The sequence below is a fragment of the Arctopsyche grandis genome, chromosome 5 (assembly GCF_051622035.1).
Source record: "Arctopsyche grandis isolate Sample6627 chromosome 5, ASM5162203v2, whole genome shotgun sequence".
NCBI lineage: Eukaryota > Metazoa > Arthropoda > Insecta > Trichoptera > Hydropsychidae > Arctopsyche > Arctopsyche grandis.
In genome coordinates, this window is record NC_135359.1 from 18,569,166 (window position 1) to 18,584,130 (window position 14,965).

The 14,965-nt window shown below is 33.9% G+C and overlaps 1 protein-coding gene across 1 annotated transcript in view; it reads right to left on the bottom strand.

Moving 5' to 3' along the window:
* Positions 1-10,383, bottom strand: part of LOC143911833 (uncharacterized) — a 49,145-nt gene extending 38,762 nt beyond the window's left edge. The window contains exon 1 of the mRNA XM_077430892.1: positions 10,115-10,383. The gene's annotated coding sequence lies outside the window, so the exon portion shown is untranslated. The remainder of the gene's footprint in view (positions 1-10,114) is intronic.
* Positions 10,384-14,965: the final 4,582 nt, after the last annotated feature.

The following is a 14,965-nucleotide window of genomic DNA, read 5'->3' on the forward strand; positions in this document are numbered from 1 at the left end:
ATTTAACCCGTTCTACGTACAAACATATGTTAATAGAAGCATCGTCATTAATAATATTAACATATTTTATATAATTTTCTTGATAGCTTATACTCTGACATATCCTATTTTGGACATGTACGATTGTCCAACCTTCCAATTTAAAAAAAGGTCTAATGTAGATACATTCACAAACCATTCCAACTGCTCCAGGCCCAATAGAACCAGACTAAGTTATGGAATTGCTCAATCCCAATGTATTCATACTTAACTTTCACACATACGTACGTACGATCAGAGCAGAATGCGCGCAAAGTTTCGCCATCTTCACAAATTCGTCACGGACTGGCCGCCCCCAAAAGGTACCATCTTGTGTGATTTGAATGACAATAAAATGCATGTCTTTAGCGGAAGATGTGCCTGTTTGCGGCCCTTGGTGACCATTCGTGTGTTAATGAGCCGGCCAGCTTACTTAACGGCCATAGACCACGATACGTGACATCACACGGATTGTCAACAACCGCGTAACATTAACACACATTCGACAGAGGCGCATCTGCAAGAGGAAGTCGTCACACCACCGACACCAGGAAACGCTCGTGCGATTTTCGTACATGTGTAAAACTCTCACGAACCAAGAAGGAGGAAGCACTTCGAATTTCGGTTGAATTCTTAAGTACCAGTAGGAGGGACGTGAGGGCTTATTTGCCGTATTGTAAATTATACACGAGTTGATAGAGTATAATCTGTTGAGAACTAGTCAATCTACCCGACAATGGTATTTGTAATTGATGAGTTTTCAATTCAGACTCTCAACAGAATGGAGCATATAGAAGTCAGTACATATTGCAGTTCACTTTGTTAGGGATACCTGTTTCAGTATCTAAAAGTTGCTTTTAGTGTATTTTATCGAGTGTACCATAATGGTGCTGGTTTGAGAAGGTCGCAGGCGAGTGGAGCAGGTTCTGTGAAACTGGATGAAGAATCATCACACGCGTGACGGATCGCCATTGTCACTGTGATGGCGTGGGAAATGTACGTAAAGACCTATGTCAAGCTGTGTAATTTCTTGCTGATTTGTGTACAATGTGTTGCACGTTCGTGTCTATAGATTTTAAACGATTTTTAGCAATGCATTTAAAACCAGATCAAGCGTCCTATTTATGAAAAATAATGATTTTCAGTGACACGTTGACGCGTCCTGTATGAAATGAATATATGTATGTATGTATGTATTACAGCCAAGTGCTCACTTTAGTTCGCTCGTGAACATACATACTACATAGTGGGTTCAAATACGAGCTATTTGGTTTAGTCAAAAGCTATCTTCAAATATACCCACCAATTTTGCATGAAACTATTAAGTGTCACAAAATTTGATTGTCAAAAACTTTGAAAAGTCAACACCAAATATTCAAAAGGAAAATCCTTACAATGTTGCTATAATTCCCGATTCTTATAATATTAAAAATATTGCAAACCAGAGTAAGCATACATGTGTATATGTATATTTAGAGCAGCGGTACCCAACCCGTGGTATGCGTACCACTAGGTGGGACGCGAAAAAAAATCAGTAATGGCGGATATGCAAGAATGAATGATTTACAATCATAAATAGACAATTTTTTTACATAATTAATAAATAGTATCTTAATTAATCATAGTCGACGATCGAAAATCCGGCAATTGGTACAGTTTTATAAAAGACAAATATAGAAATAGATTGAATGCATCTCCAGACTTAAGGGTATATCTCGCATCATTTGAACCGAATTTTAAAAAAATGTTACTCGAAACAAGCACAAGAATCTCATTAAATTTATTTTGTATTTTAAAATTAAATTTTGTGTTTTTATTAAAACCATTTATACGTGACAGAAGTATGAAGAAATAGTAGATAAATATATTAAACTTTGAGCATATTATAATTATTGTGACTCCACAAATAACTTTTTTTCCACAAAATTTCGCAACAAAACAGATAAATTGCCTCTACCCTATATTCACATTCCTTACCATGCAAATATTATGTAATTACAATTGCAATAACAAATTTCATGAAATACAATCATTTTTATTTGGTAAAAAGTAAACCCCAATGTGTCTTCCTGACCAATTACAAAACATCGATAAACAATTTTTAGAATAATTCTAACACAGCATCATATTGGTAGATTTTTAACAAATTTTTGATAAACTTACATTTTCGGAGAATTCTTTTTAATGAAAATCGTAAAATTTCGAGACATTTATGGACAAATCTGTAGCAATTTTATACGAATCAGCAAAATCCCAAATGCTGAAAACTCGAAAATTGCGAGAAATGGGTAAAGGTCGCCAATTTGTTGGAACAGTTTCAATGAAAATCAGATAAATTGGCAAAGTCTGATAGGAAACGATCGACCTGGAGTCACAAACCAAGATCTGGACAGCAGCAGCCACTTGGGACTTGAACCCGATACCACTTTGTCCGAAAGAATATGTGCTAACCATTAGGAATAGTACATACATACATATATGCTGCTGGTTTGTGCATGAACAAACTACATATGTAGTTCGTTTTTGTCGATTTGTTTTTTATTTGTACAATATAACTGGACAGATTGGTTCGCATATGAACAAGCAAGTATGTTCAAATAAAAATTTGAACTGTAACATATACATTAATGTTTATACTGTGACAAGGTTTGATAATAAAAAAAAACACTTATTGAGAAAAATCTAGCTTGATCACGAACTATTAATCATTCGGTATGTTCATTAAATTTTATTGGGTTAATATTCAACGGCCGTTTACATATTATACATATATATATTGAATTCAATTGGAACAAAACTAAGTAAAAACACGACGAAACGTGTGCACGATTTACGACCAATTTGCAAAGTGTGAATCTTCCTACTACGTGCGTCCTTACTTGTCCGCGCATTTTCCGTATTTCCTTTAGAAATATTGGAATATTCATAAAGACACACTTCCTAGGACACTCAATCAAGCAGGTATGAAAAATAATAATTCCTGCAAACACAAGTACAATGCCATGACGGCGGAGGTAAACAAACTAACACGTCGTTTCACCTGTCGCCAAGGTGAAACAGATAAACCGATCGGTTAATCGAGACTGAAACGAACAAAAACAAAAATGTCGCACGTTCAAAAACTCGTTACAGCCGATAAATATAAAAAAAAATTAAAAGCACCGAAGGTCGCCTCTGAAGATATGTCGCTTTTGACCCCTTTTTGCAAACCGTTTTCGATGGGTCACACATATTTTTTTGTGTTTTTCTGCAATTCATGTATATGTATGTATATACCTACACTAATAAGTGATCAATCATTTTTTCATTCTGCTTAAATTACATATTTCGATTTCTAATTACCTCTTTTTCTGTGTGCAGAGCGGTTTTGACCTTTTCTCGAATATTTATTTTTTATTTTTCGATTTATCACTCATGTTTTTTTGGTTGTGGAATCGAAGACGAATCTTCGGAATGAATAGAGTGTCTTTATGTCGTTTCGACATGTGTGAAAATCATCAATACTCAATGACGATAATGATGGTGATCTAAATATTTCTATTGATTTTAAATTTGAAATGAATCACGTTGAATGTACATATGTATTTAAAAGTGACAGACACAATCCCTTGAGCTATATGTAACCGCTTCGACCTATTCAAAATTAACTTCGTATATTATACCTACTATTTATTATAAACAAAGTGTAATAAATTACTACACTTCATTGTAAACTAAACTTATTACAAAATAACTAAAATTCTTTGCTTTTCACTCATTAATTCCATTTAAACTTGTCGTTTCAAAATGTTTTGTTTTGGCTTATGATTTATTATTTAAATTTTAGCACACTTTGTTTTAATAAAACAAGTCAAACAAACGTTCAAGGATGCAATAACATTCAATTTATTAACTGAAAAAGCGATTTTTATTATATTCATAAAAATATTTTGAATTTGACAGTTTCGATATATCCGATTAACATATGAATGTGTTCAGATTTTATTGAAACGATACCAGTTTTTGCATTTGAATTAGTTAATTCACTTTTTAAAATAGAGTTGAATAAATTTAAAAGCTTCTAAAATATTCATTTTGTTTTTTTTTTTTATATAATATGATACAAGGACGGACTGGGCCAAAAAGAAGATTTTTGAAAAAGAAGTAAAGAATTTTTTTTTACAAGATATCGAATAGGGTTGAATCTTGTACATATATTGTTAAAAATATCTAAAAATAAATCTTACTACAACTCACCGGAAAACCAATGCTATTTTATTATGCTATTTCACCTATGTATTATATGTAATTTATTGTACACTGGCTGAACCCGGCATGCGATGCAATGTCACAATAACGCATGCAATTACCGTTCCCGTTCCCGTTCCCGTTCCCATTCTCGTTCACGGTCCCTGTCCCGTTCCCGTACCTATTCCCATTCTCGTTCCCGTTCCCGTTCCCGTTCTCGTTCCCGTTCCTATTCCCATTCTAGTTCCCGTTCCCGTTCCCGTTCTCGTTCCCGTTCCCATTTGTCAAAAAAACACAGGCAGCGAACACATTTGAAATTATTCAATTATTTGTTTATTTTACCCTAACAATGCATGTCACGACGCGAAAACATTTGAAATTATTGCGTTGCAATGCCACTCATTCCCGTTTTTCCCGTTTCCGTTCCCGCTTTTGGCCGATTTTTTTTAACAGTAATCTTCCCGGACATGCATACAATAAATCCTGAAAGTTCCATTATAATCGGTTCAGTGGTTTGGGAGCTTATTCAAGACAGACAGACAGACAGACAGACAAACATTCAATTTTATATATGTATGTACATATGTAAATGTATAGATATTTAAATGGACCATATAAACGAAAAATCCTTTATGGTTTATGTATTCTTTAGACAAGTAAAAATTTTTAACACACTAGGATCTAATTAGCATGGAAATTTCTTATCATACAATTAAATAATAACCTCGTGTTATTAAACCAAAAATCACAATATATCACTATCAAAGTTTGTACGTACATACGACTTGATGTATTTATTCCTTTTACTTTTTAAGCATCGCTCCGTCTTCGTCGTCGTTTCTCTCTGTGCATTTTGAAAATTAAAATATTCCGTTTTTTGACCACGATTTCGAATATCGTTACGTATGTAATTTGTCAGACGTAATTCTAGCTTCTTTCTTGTGCGGTTTCGTATCAATACATCATACATGGTAGTTTGTTACGCGTATGCTAAGAGGCACTGCAGCCGAGCGCGACGAACGTTACATATATTTTCTTGATAAAAAATAAATAAACTGAAGCTAAAATCATAAAAATTACTCCGATTACATATTCACGGACAATTAATCGGTTTTTGTGAGCGTCCCTATTCGTGAAGAAGCGGCCGCGAACCAGAAACCTATTTGCGGAGGCTCGGACCACTTCGTCACTCGACTATGAAACTAAACACACGAAAATAAAACTATACACACAGTCTCATCGGCGTCCACGTGGTTTCCAATATACATACTTAGAATCTATGAGTAATTCTACACCTGCTAACAGGTATAAGGAGTGCTTATCCCGAGTAACCAACTAAATCACAGATGAAAGGCTTACAGACAACTTAATCTGATTCCAATCATTCAAAATTGACCACTGGACTATTGAATCATCATTATCATTTACAGAAATTCGCCATCCACTGCTGGATGAAGGCCTCTCCAACACGCTTCCATTCGTTTCTGTTTTGGACAACTCTCATTCCACACATTTTCCTGAGTTCATCCACCCATGTAATCTGTAGCCTTCCATGAACCCTTTTACATTCTCTCGGGTACCATTCGAGCACTTCTAGCTACATGGCCTCCCCATTGCCATTTCAATGTATGTATTTACTCTCACTATTACATCTACCACCTTTGTCAGTCATACTTCTAACCCACGTATTCCGTTTCTATCTCGCCTCGTTATGCCAAGCATACAGCGTTCCATACTTCTTTGAATTCACTGGACCTTATAAATAATTCTGGCGTTCAATACCCATCCATTATTGAATCATATTAATGTAAAACTGTGATTAAAATTCAGTGAATCATTTAGATTAAAACACTCAATTCGGTGAAATATTTCTGGCATTCATTTACATATGTACCAACACTTAGGGATAGGGATGACTCTTTTAGACATGATGACTCAGTTTTCCAATTTGTTTGATTGGTCAACCTTTGGAACATGCGAGTATAGTGACTAACGTCCATCAACTACATATGTATGTACTATGTGCATATGATGATTCTTTTGTCATACGTACAATACATATTCAGATAAGTGGATTGACGTCATTTTAAAACTTCGAACCTTTTCAGAAAATAATTAACTTTGGGACTAAAAAAAGTATTAAAAAAAATAATAATACCGCTAACTTCCTTCATTGCCTTAATTATGATGCGCATCCACCAAAAGATGAACTAAGGACGGTTGAAAGAGAAAGTTCTACTGTAATAGATTTCCTGAAGACAGTTAATTTAGTGTGGTCATTACTTTCATTTCAAGTATCTATGGCCCATCTATTTGGTGGATAGGTTTAATATAATTAACCAAAAAAAAAATTTAAAACTTAAGTAGGGTGTTATAATTGAGAAAATACATACATTTCGAATCAGAATATCATGTGTGATAAAAATTCAGTGATATTGTAATTGAATAAAAATGCATTGAATTGAATCTGAATATTTTGGGTCATTACCACAACGATGTGATTAACTCGAATACTATGTAAATACGTGCAAAAAAATTATGAGTACACACATATTCGAACTATGAACATTTCATTGCTAAAAAAAGTACATATTTGATGTATTTTTGCCTCAAACCGATATGGAAACTGACACAAGTCGTCTTATGGAATCTAACCAAATCGATTTATATAAAAATAAAAAATAAATGAAAAAAAGGTCTCGTCGACTTCGTAACAAACCACACAAATCGCTGTTTGAATTTAGTCATTGCGGCTTTACGAACCCACACAATTTCATTGGACTGCGCGCAAATTAAATTCCACCGATCTGCGAATTCTCAATTTCAACCGTCGTCGATCTCGTTATATATATTTCCGTCTATTTACTTTTACAATAAACAATGGCGGATGTACACAATGCGTACATATACATGCATTGGAATTCGATTCTGTACATAATTGAGGTCGCCGAAGTACAACAATCAAACGATTTCATTCGAAACCTTAGTTCAATATCACCATTATTGTCATATATAGGTACATATAATGTACTAATTGTGAGAAAATCCAAACTTTATAATTCTATAAAACAATCAACGGTTTCACATCCTCCTGTATCTATATGTATATGTATGTATATACTTCAAATAAGGACTTCCCATATCATTCTAATTCACGGAGCACTTCATATCTATAATTTTCTCAAACAATAATAGAGTAATGTTAATCAAAGCAACCTTGAAAATGAAGACGATCGTGCCAATCCATTTATGGTCGTCCAGAAACGCACTGACAATCCTTCTGTTGTCGAAATTGGTCAAGAAGACACGGTCATTACCCGTGAAAATTGCATTGAAACGTTTGCTGACCGCGAAAATTGTCAATGCTATCGTTGTTTCGCTAACCGAAACAACAATAATATGATTTTTTTGGCGAATCCTTATTTAGATCTTGAAATCTTATCGCTCCACTCATGTCTCTAATTATGTATCGGAAACATGCAATAAAAAATAAAAAACACATTTATTCACCATAACGGATGGTCAATTTATGGTTGTACTCGCACGAGAGGCAGAAGTCCTCCTTGACATTTTACCGGTTGCCAAATTACGCGAAAAAAGTCGATAGTGTCACAGAATTTGACGCTTCTGCCGTAAATTATTATGTCCTGGTAAATTTGCTCAACAGTGTCAAATTATACATCTTTATAATACAATTAATTATACCCATTCAAAGGAATGTTTCTATTCGGCATTTCAAGTAGAATTGATAAAAAGAGGTAATTCAAACCTTTTATTAAATATAAGAAAGGCGAGAACTGAATATATTCCTTTTTTGGCTCAAATAAAACAATATACTTTCAAATTCAATGAAAATTCGCTTGAGAAGTGTAAACGCATCATTATATGTAGAAGACTTCTCACTTCAAGCAAGAATTATTTGACTTTCCATACTAATTCGATACTTTTATCAGGTTGTACTTTAAAATAACACATTTTAATATATTTCTAGAAGTATGTACATTAGATATCATACATACATACATCAAAAACAGCAAATTTTGGAATTTAGAAACTTAAAAAATTTAGACATTTTAAAAAATACGTTCTGTATCTTGATGAATCCGTAAATAATAATATACGCGCCAATTCTGGCATTTGAAGTGCGCACCACAAAGTTACAGATTTTTTTTCATACCTTAGCAATGTGAAAAAATATCCCATATGAGAGTTTTCTAATGTAGGATTATTCCATTTAAATGATGAGGTGGATTAAAAAAAATAAACTACCAAAACGGAACATAAATTTTAAAAAAACCTTTAAAAATCCAAAAAAATCACGATTTTCACAAACTTTAATAGACTGGCAGCAAATATTTTTTTTTAGAATTTTCTTATTATTTTTATGGATTCAACATGAAAGAGAACTTCTTTTCCAACTGAAGCTGTTTCCAAATTCCAAAATTCTCTGTTTTCAATTAACTCTAATGTGCATACGTACATATGTACATATGTAAATAAATAGAAAATATATGTAGGTAAAGCTTTCTTCATTAGTAGAAATAAAAATAATACCAGGTTTACTTTTAATTTATACGATCCGCACTTAGATGCGCTAATGATTGTTTACAACATCAAAACCACTTGTTGCCGTTAGCAAATTAACACTAATTATAAAGTTGTTATATCACTATTAAACAATTTCACAATTTTATTAAATCGCGTTGCGCACATCGATTAAAGTCATGACAGGTACATCAAGCATTATGAATTTTACAAGTGAAAAATTGGAATTTATTCGCGCATTTTAAGGTCGTAATGTTCGTACGAAATTCCCAAACGAGGACGTTGATTGTTTTTTTTATATAAATTAATTACAGAAGCGCATCAATTTTAGAATCACCTTCATTCGATTTAAATCAGCGACGGAAGAATGCATCAAATGCATACTAAAATGAAGGAAAAACAATGTAAACATAATATTTAATGACGATTGAAATATAAAACAATCAATCAACTCGAACGAATTGCATGCCGATACAGATTTTATTACATTTCCGTTTTTTTTTTTTTTTCAACATACATAATATGTACATATGTACAACATAGTAAACAATCACGGAATTAACCTATGAGTGAAGTAAAAATATATATCAGAGATAATGCTAATTTAATGTGTGAAAAAGAAAAAGTTATAGGCGTTTAATCAATTAAAATCTGACAAAATGAGAGGGTGGCGGAAAGTCAAACATACATATTTGTAAGAATTTTAAATAGGTTTTTGAGCTCTTTTTCCTATTATGCTGTAGATTAACATTAGAATAATATAATACTATGATTACTAACCAAATTAAATTAAATTGTAAAATAGAAAATGATCAGTAGATCAGTAGCTATTAAAATAGATATGAGATGTATTGTGAACAAAATTTCGTAATAATAAAAAGCATTTAAAAATCAAAAAACATATTTGCATTTTTAAACGTGTCTATTACGATTGTTTTTCACCATCGTACTGGCGGAATTGATTTAAATATCTATCGTTAACCAAACTGCACAAAATGGCAAAGTTTCAAAACGATCGAAAGTATTTAGAATATAATATAATATTTTGTCAGACTAATGAGTAGTCACCGGAGCCTGAGGGGGCCGTGTATTGTTCAAAGGTTGTAAATGCATTGTTAAAGGTTTGCCGAACAATGGATAGCACTGTGACTATCCTACCTCTACTAATGAGTGAAGTGAAATATAGAAGAGCCTTGTAAAAATATAAAGAAATCTACATGGGTATAGAAATATAGGTTTCCTTAAATATCCCATATTTTTCTTACATCAATCTACCGTGTTTTGTATTCATATTAAAAAAAATGTGGTATATGTATGTACTCACGTTTGCAAATTGCAAATATTGATACAAGCAATCTCGAGTGCAAATTCGTGGCTCGCCGATGTCACCTCAATTTGCAAATCCACAGTTGAGTGACGGACATTATCGCCGATATTATACAACACGATTGTTTGTTTTTGTCCTCGTCGGGATGTTAAAATATCAGAGTGTCACTGGCACATGATCGCGTGTTTTGAATTTGCCGGTTCGTTAGACCGGAAACACTACGGCACTGCGCGTGCGCACTGCCTCCAACCACAACTGGTACTGACGGTCCACTTGACGAGACGGCTCTTCTCTACACCTGTACAATCTATTCGATGATAACTCCAGGTGTTTTCAACTTTCACTGCTACACATCAATAATACGTTAATCTCCTATGCGTGCTTTCATCATAAACGAATGCTTGATGAACTGTGTAATTGGATTAAATGATTTAATTCACAAATGTATACAGACATACATACATGCACGTCACGATCGATTGATACCATTGATGTATAATACACATAGATGGGCCCTGGCGTGTGATTTTGGTCGGAGATCTTGTCTTCACTAACTGAGGGGTGCGGGGGGTTTAACTAGCGGGGAAGTTGGAAAAAAAATGTTTTTTTTTCCCTACGACGCAGCGGTACCTACTTACCTACTAAGAGAAACTGTGCATGCACCATGTATTTTGCATGCGCCTAATGGGAGACCAGTATAAGATGTGAGGGCGGATCTAGTGTATGATACATCAATGATTGATACAGATGATGTGATGTGGTAGATAGGCTCAACTTAAGGATCTCAACTATTATAATATACTAGTGGCCAGTGGCGGCTCGTGAAAATTCATAGGGGGGGGGGGGCTGCAGTGATTAATCGGGCTGTAGTAGTTCGTTGACCATTCCGGTGATCAATTGCAAGCAAAAATAGCATGCATATGTACTATACTGGGAGATCTGCATCCTGCAGCCCATATGGACGGCAAAAATAGCATGAATTTGTACTATACTGGGAGGGCTGTAGCCCTGCAGCCCATATAGACGAGCCGCCACTGCTAGTGGCCTTGGTGCACTTGATAAAAAGTGAATCTTTAAAATCCGTTAAGTGAAAAGAACACTCCCCCAGAACTAATTATCGAACTCGATTGTTGCCGTTGCCTATTCTTATTTTATCGCTGAAGAAACATAAACGAAAGTTCAAATAACGAACTGCCCAATATGGTGGTATTGAAAAGAATAACAAAAACAAAAGAAGAATAACAATAAAATCAATATATCTTATATATAAAACTGCAACGGCGTATGTAATTCGTTTCTGATTGGCTGGATTGGTTAAAGACGTTTGTGATTGGTCGGTAGTTAAATAATATATTTTTTTTTTCGATTCAAATAATTTTAATAAAAAAACAAATGAAGATTTTATTCATGGTTCGGCGGTATTCTCACTAATAGACTGCATTTTTATTACAAGCTAATTTTATTATATCCGTGCTAAAACGAAAAAGATCGTCAAAAGTGGAACCGAGCGAAGTCTGGTAGCACCACTAGTGTTTATATAAAATAGGATAAAACTTTCGGCGTGTGTGTGACAAAATAATAGCCCTTTATATAATATATGTATATTTATACACTAGCTGAACCCGGTATGCGTTGCAATGCCACAATAACGCATTCCCGTTCCCGTTTCCGTTCTCGTTCCCGTTCCCATTTGTCGGAAAAACGCAAGCAGCGAACACATTTGAAATTATTGCGTTGCAATGACACTCATTCTCGTTTTTCCCGTTTTTGAACGATTATTTTTCACAGTAATCTTCCCAGACATGCATACAACAAATCCTGAAAGTTCCATCGTAATCAGTTCTGTGGTTTAGAAGCCCATTCGAGACACACAGACAGACAGACATTCATTTTTACAAACCTCCTTTACGCTTCACTTATTACTAACCTCTTCTTAGTTCAGAATTGATTTTTTCGTCTGACGAAGTTTGGGTTCTTATCCGATTTTTTTCAAACTTTGCCATTTTGCTCGGTTTGGTCATCAATATAAGTGGAAATGAAGTCCGCCATTACCATGATGAAAAATAATCGTAATAGACACGTTTGAAATGTCGTCTATCGTTGATGGTGACGTCTATTTATATACATATAGATAATAGATATATTCAGATATTGAAACGGTAATGGGTGGGTCACTTAGCTAGAAGAACTGACGAAAGAAGTGCTTGAATTGTACCCGAGAGAATACAAAAGGGTGCTAAGGAATGTCACTGGGGACATGAATGAATGAAATTAGAAAAATGTGTTATGTATTAGAAGATGTATTAGAATTGCCTAAAACAGACGAATGGAATCGTCTTGGACAGGCCTTCATTCAGCAGTGGATGGCGAATGGCTGTAAATGATACATTCATAGGGTAGGGCCTTAAAACTGGAAAAATTATAATGAAATGGATAAAAATTAAAATGCTTAGGGTGCGGTAGCCTTAATCTAATATCCTTTATTTTAAAGCGATTTAATTTTGTATAATTGTATATTGTACATATGTATATTTATCCCTTTATCCCTCATTCTGATCTAAAAATTATAATGGAATGGATTTCGATCTTGGGAAAACTCATTTAAGAAACGAAATTACTTTTTAAATCGATCGATAGATACATATGTATGTACATTCATCGTATTTGCGGTCCGCGAATTTGAAAACCTGCGCAAGACCACTCTCTCCGCAATCAAAATCTTGCTATATTTATTGGACTAGTGAATGTGTGTTACTATTTAACACGTATGTTGCGGCTGCTTGGGATGTTGTGACGCGTGTCAAAATAAAAATCGACATTTTAATAGACGCGAAAAGAGTTAAAACCAATAAATAGAAACAAAATTAATGTAATCAAACTTTTAATGTTAGAATATATACAATGAAATTTTGATTCATTACTGCATATTAAACTGTACCTACATATATATAAAAATAATAAACAAAAAAAAACCAACTGGCCAGTCCAAACAAGAAATTGCAGTAGTCATTAATATACGCAGGAAATTACACTATCAATTTATCTGTAATCTACTTAACTTTCATTTTATCTGAAGCGTTCATCTATTTTTCGTTCGTCAAAAGTCAAAGTGCAATTTTAAAGGCATTATATCAGCATAAAATATTTCGTAAAACAAAAATAATGCTAATAAAGTACGTTGTCGTTTCGAAAGAGGTCGAGTTTTATATACAGATCATTAGATAGATGAAGAAATCTACCGAGTAATTGAATCTGAAACAAGGGTTTCAATACAACATAATAATCATGATTCCATGTAATGTACGTACTGCAAATTACAGCTCTTGGTTGACTTAACAATTAATTAAAATTAGTTTGATACTTCATAAAAACCTATTAATTTTACAGCAAAATCAAACTTTATGAATTTATGTTTAAATATGTATAATATTATTCGAGTATATCATATATTCATATGTACATATGTATGTACGTATGTATGCAGGGTCGCCGAGAGGAATCCTGGGTCCTGGGAAAAAATTAGTTCCAGGCCCTATGACAAACTAAATAAATATATTTTTATATATATTTCGCATATTGATATATTTTTAATATGCGAAAAAGCTATAAAACTATTAGAACAATATGTTGGTTGTTATTTTTTTAAATAATTGAATAAGGAAGTATGATATAACAGGTACGATTTCACATGGAAACAAAGAATGCGTGGATCTAAAAATAATAAACATTTAGCATTAAATAAATACATGTATTTTTATGTAGAATAATATAAAATATCAATATCGGTCAGTCGGATGTCCCAACACGGAGCCCACGAGTAGTCCCGCGCCTGGAACTTTACCCCAGCTCTCCCCCTCCCCCCCCCACCTCTCTCGTCGAATATAAATAAATATTGATTTTTTTAATCATCACAAGTATAGAAAATCAATAAAACTATCAATCTGAATGTACATAATCTGTATATATGTACATGCATTTTATACATACATTTTTGTACTCATTCAAATATAAATTCAAAAGTCACTTTACAACCTATTTTTGATACAATTTATGAATGAAATTTAATAAAATAAATATATTTAGTTCAGAATAACAGTGTATTACATAATATTTATTTTAAACTATATGCGAAAAATTATATTAATATTTTCTCTCGAGGTTCTCGTTAATATCTTTAAATGATCGTTTTTGTTCAAACTTAGTCATCAGTGCATAAATTTTTAGATCTGATGGCGCAGTTCAAATGTTATAAAATCTCCAAAATAATCTGTGCATATCGATAGAAGGATTAGTTGGCAGAAACAAGATCAAGAATGTGATGCATTTTGCATTCATGCACAGTTCCGCGATTAAATAAAACTCCAACGTTATATTCATCACCGTGATCTCAGCATAGCACTCCCACTTAGACTTTAGCGATATTTACTTCTGTATGGGGCGGCAGAAGCATGGGCCCAGACAGACGATACGTGTAAAAAGCTACAGCACTTTGAGATGTGAATGTACAGAAGGATGCTGAAAATCTCATGGATGGCAGGTAGAACCAATGCCGAGGTGCTGGCCCTGATTGGATAACATGTCGAAGTGCTCAACAATGTGATGAGGCACAAATTAAAGTATCTTGAACGTGTGATGTGGAACCAGAAATCTCCTGGGCCTAGTAATCCAGAGAAAGATCATAGGCCAACACAGGCAGGGCCAGCGGAAGACATCACAGTTGAAGAATCTTCGCCAATAGTACGGCCTCGGCACCCGAGCACTACTTGGAACAGTCGTCGAAAAACCAAGGATGGGAATTCTATTTGCCAACGTTCTAGGAGGGAATGGTATGTGAAGAAGAAGAAAGCT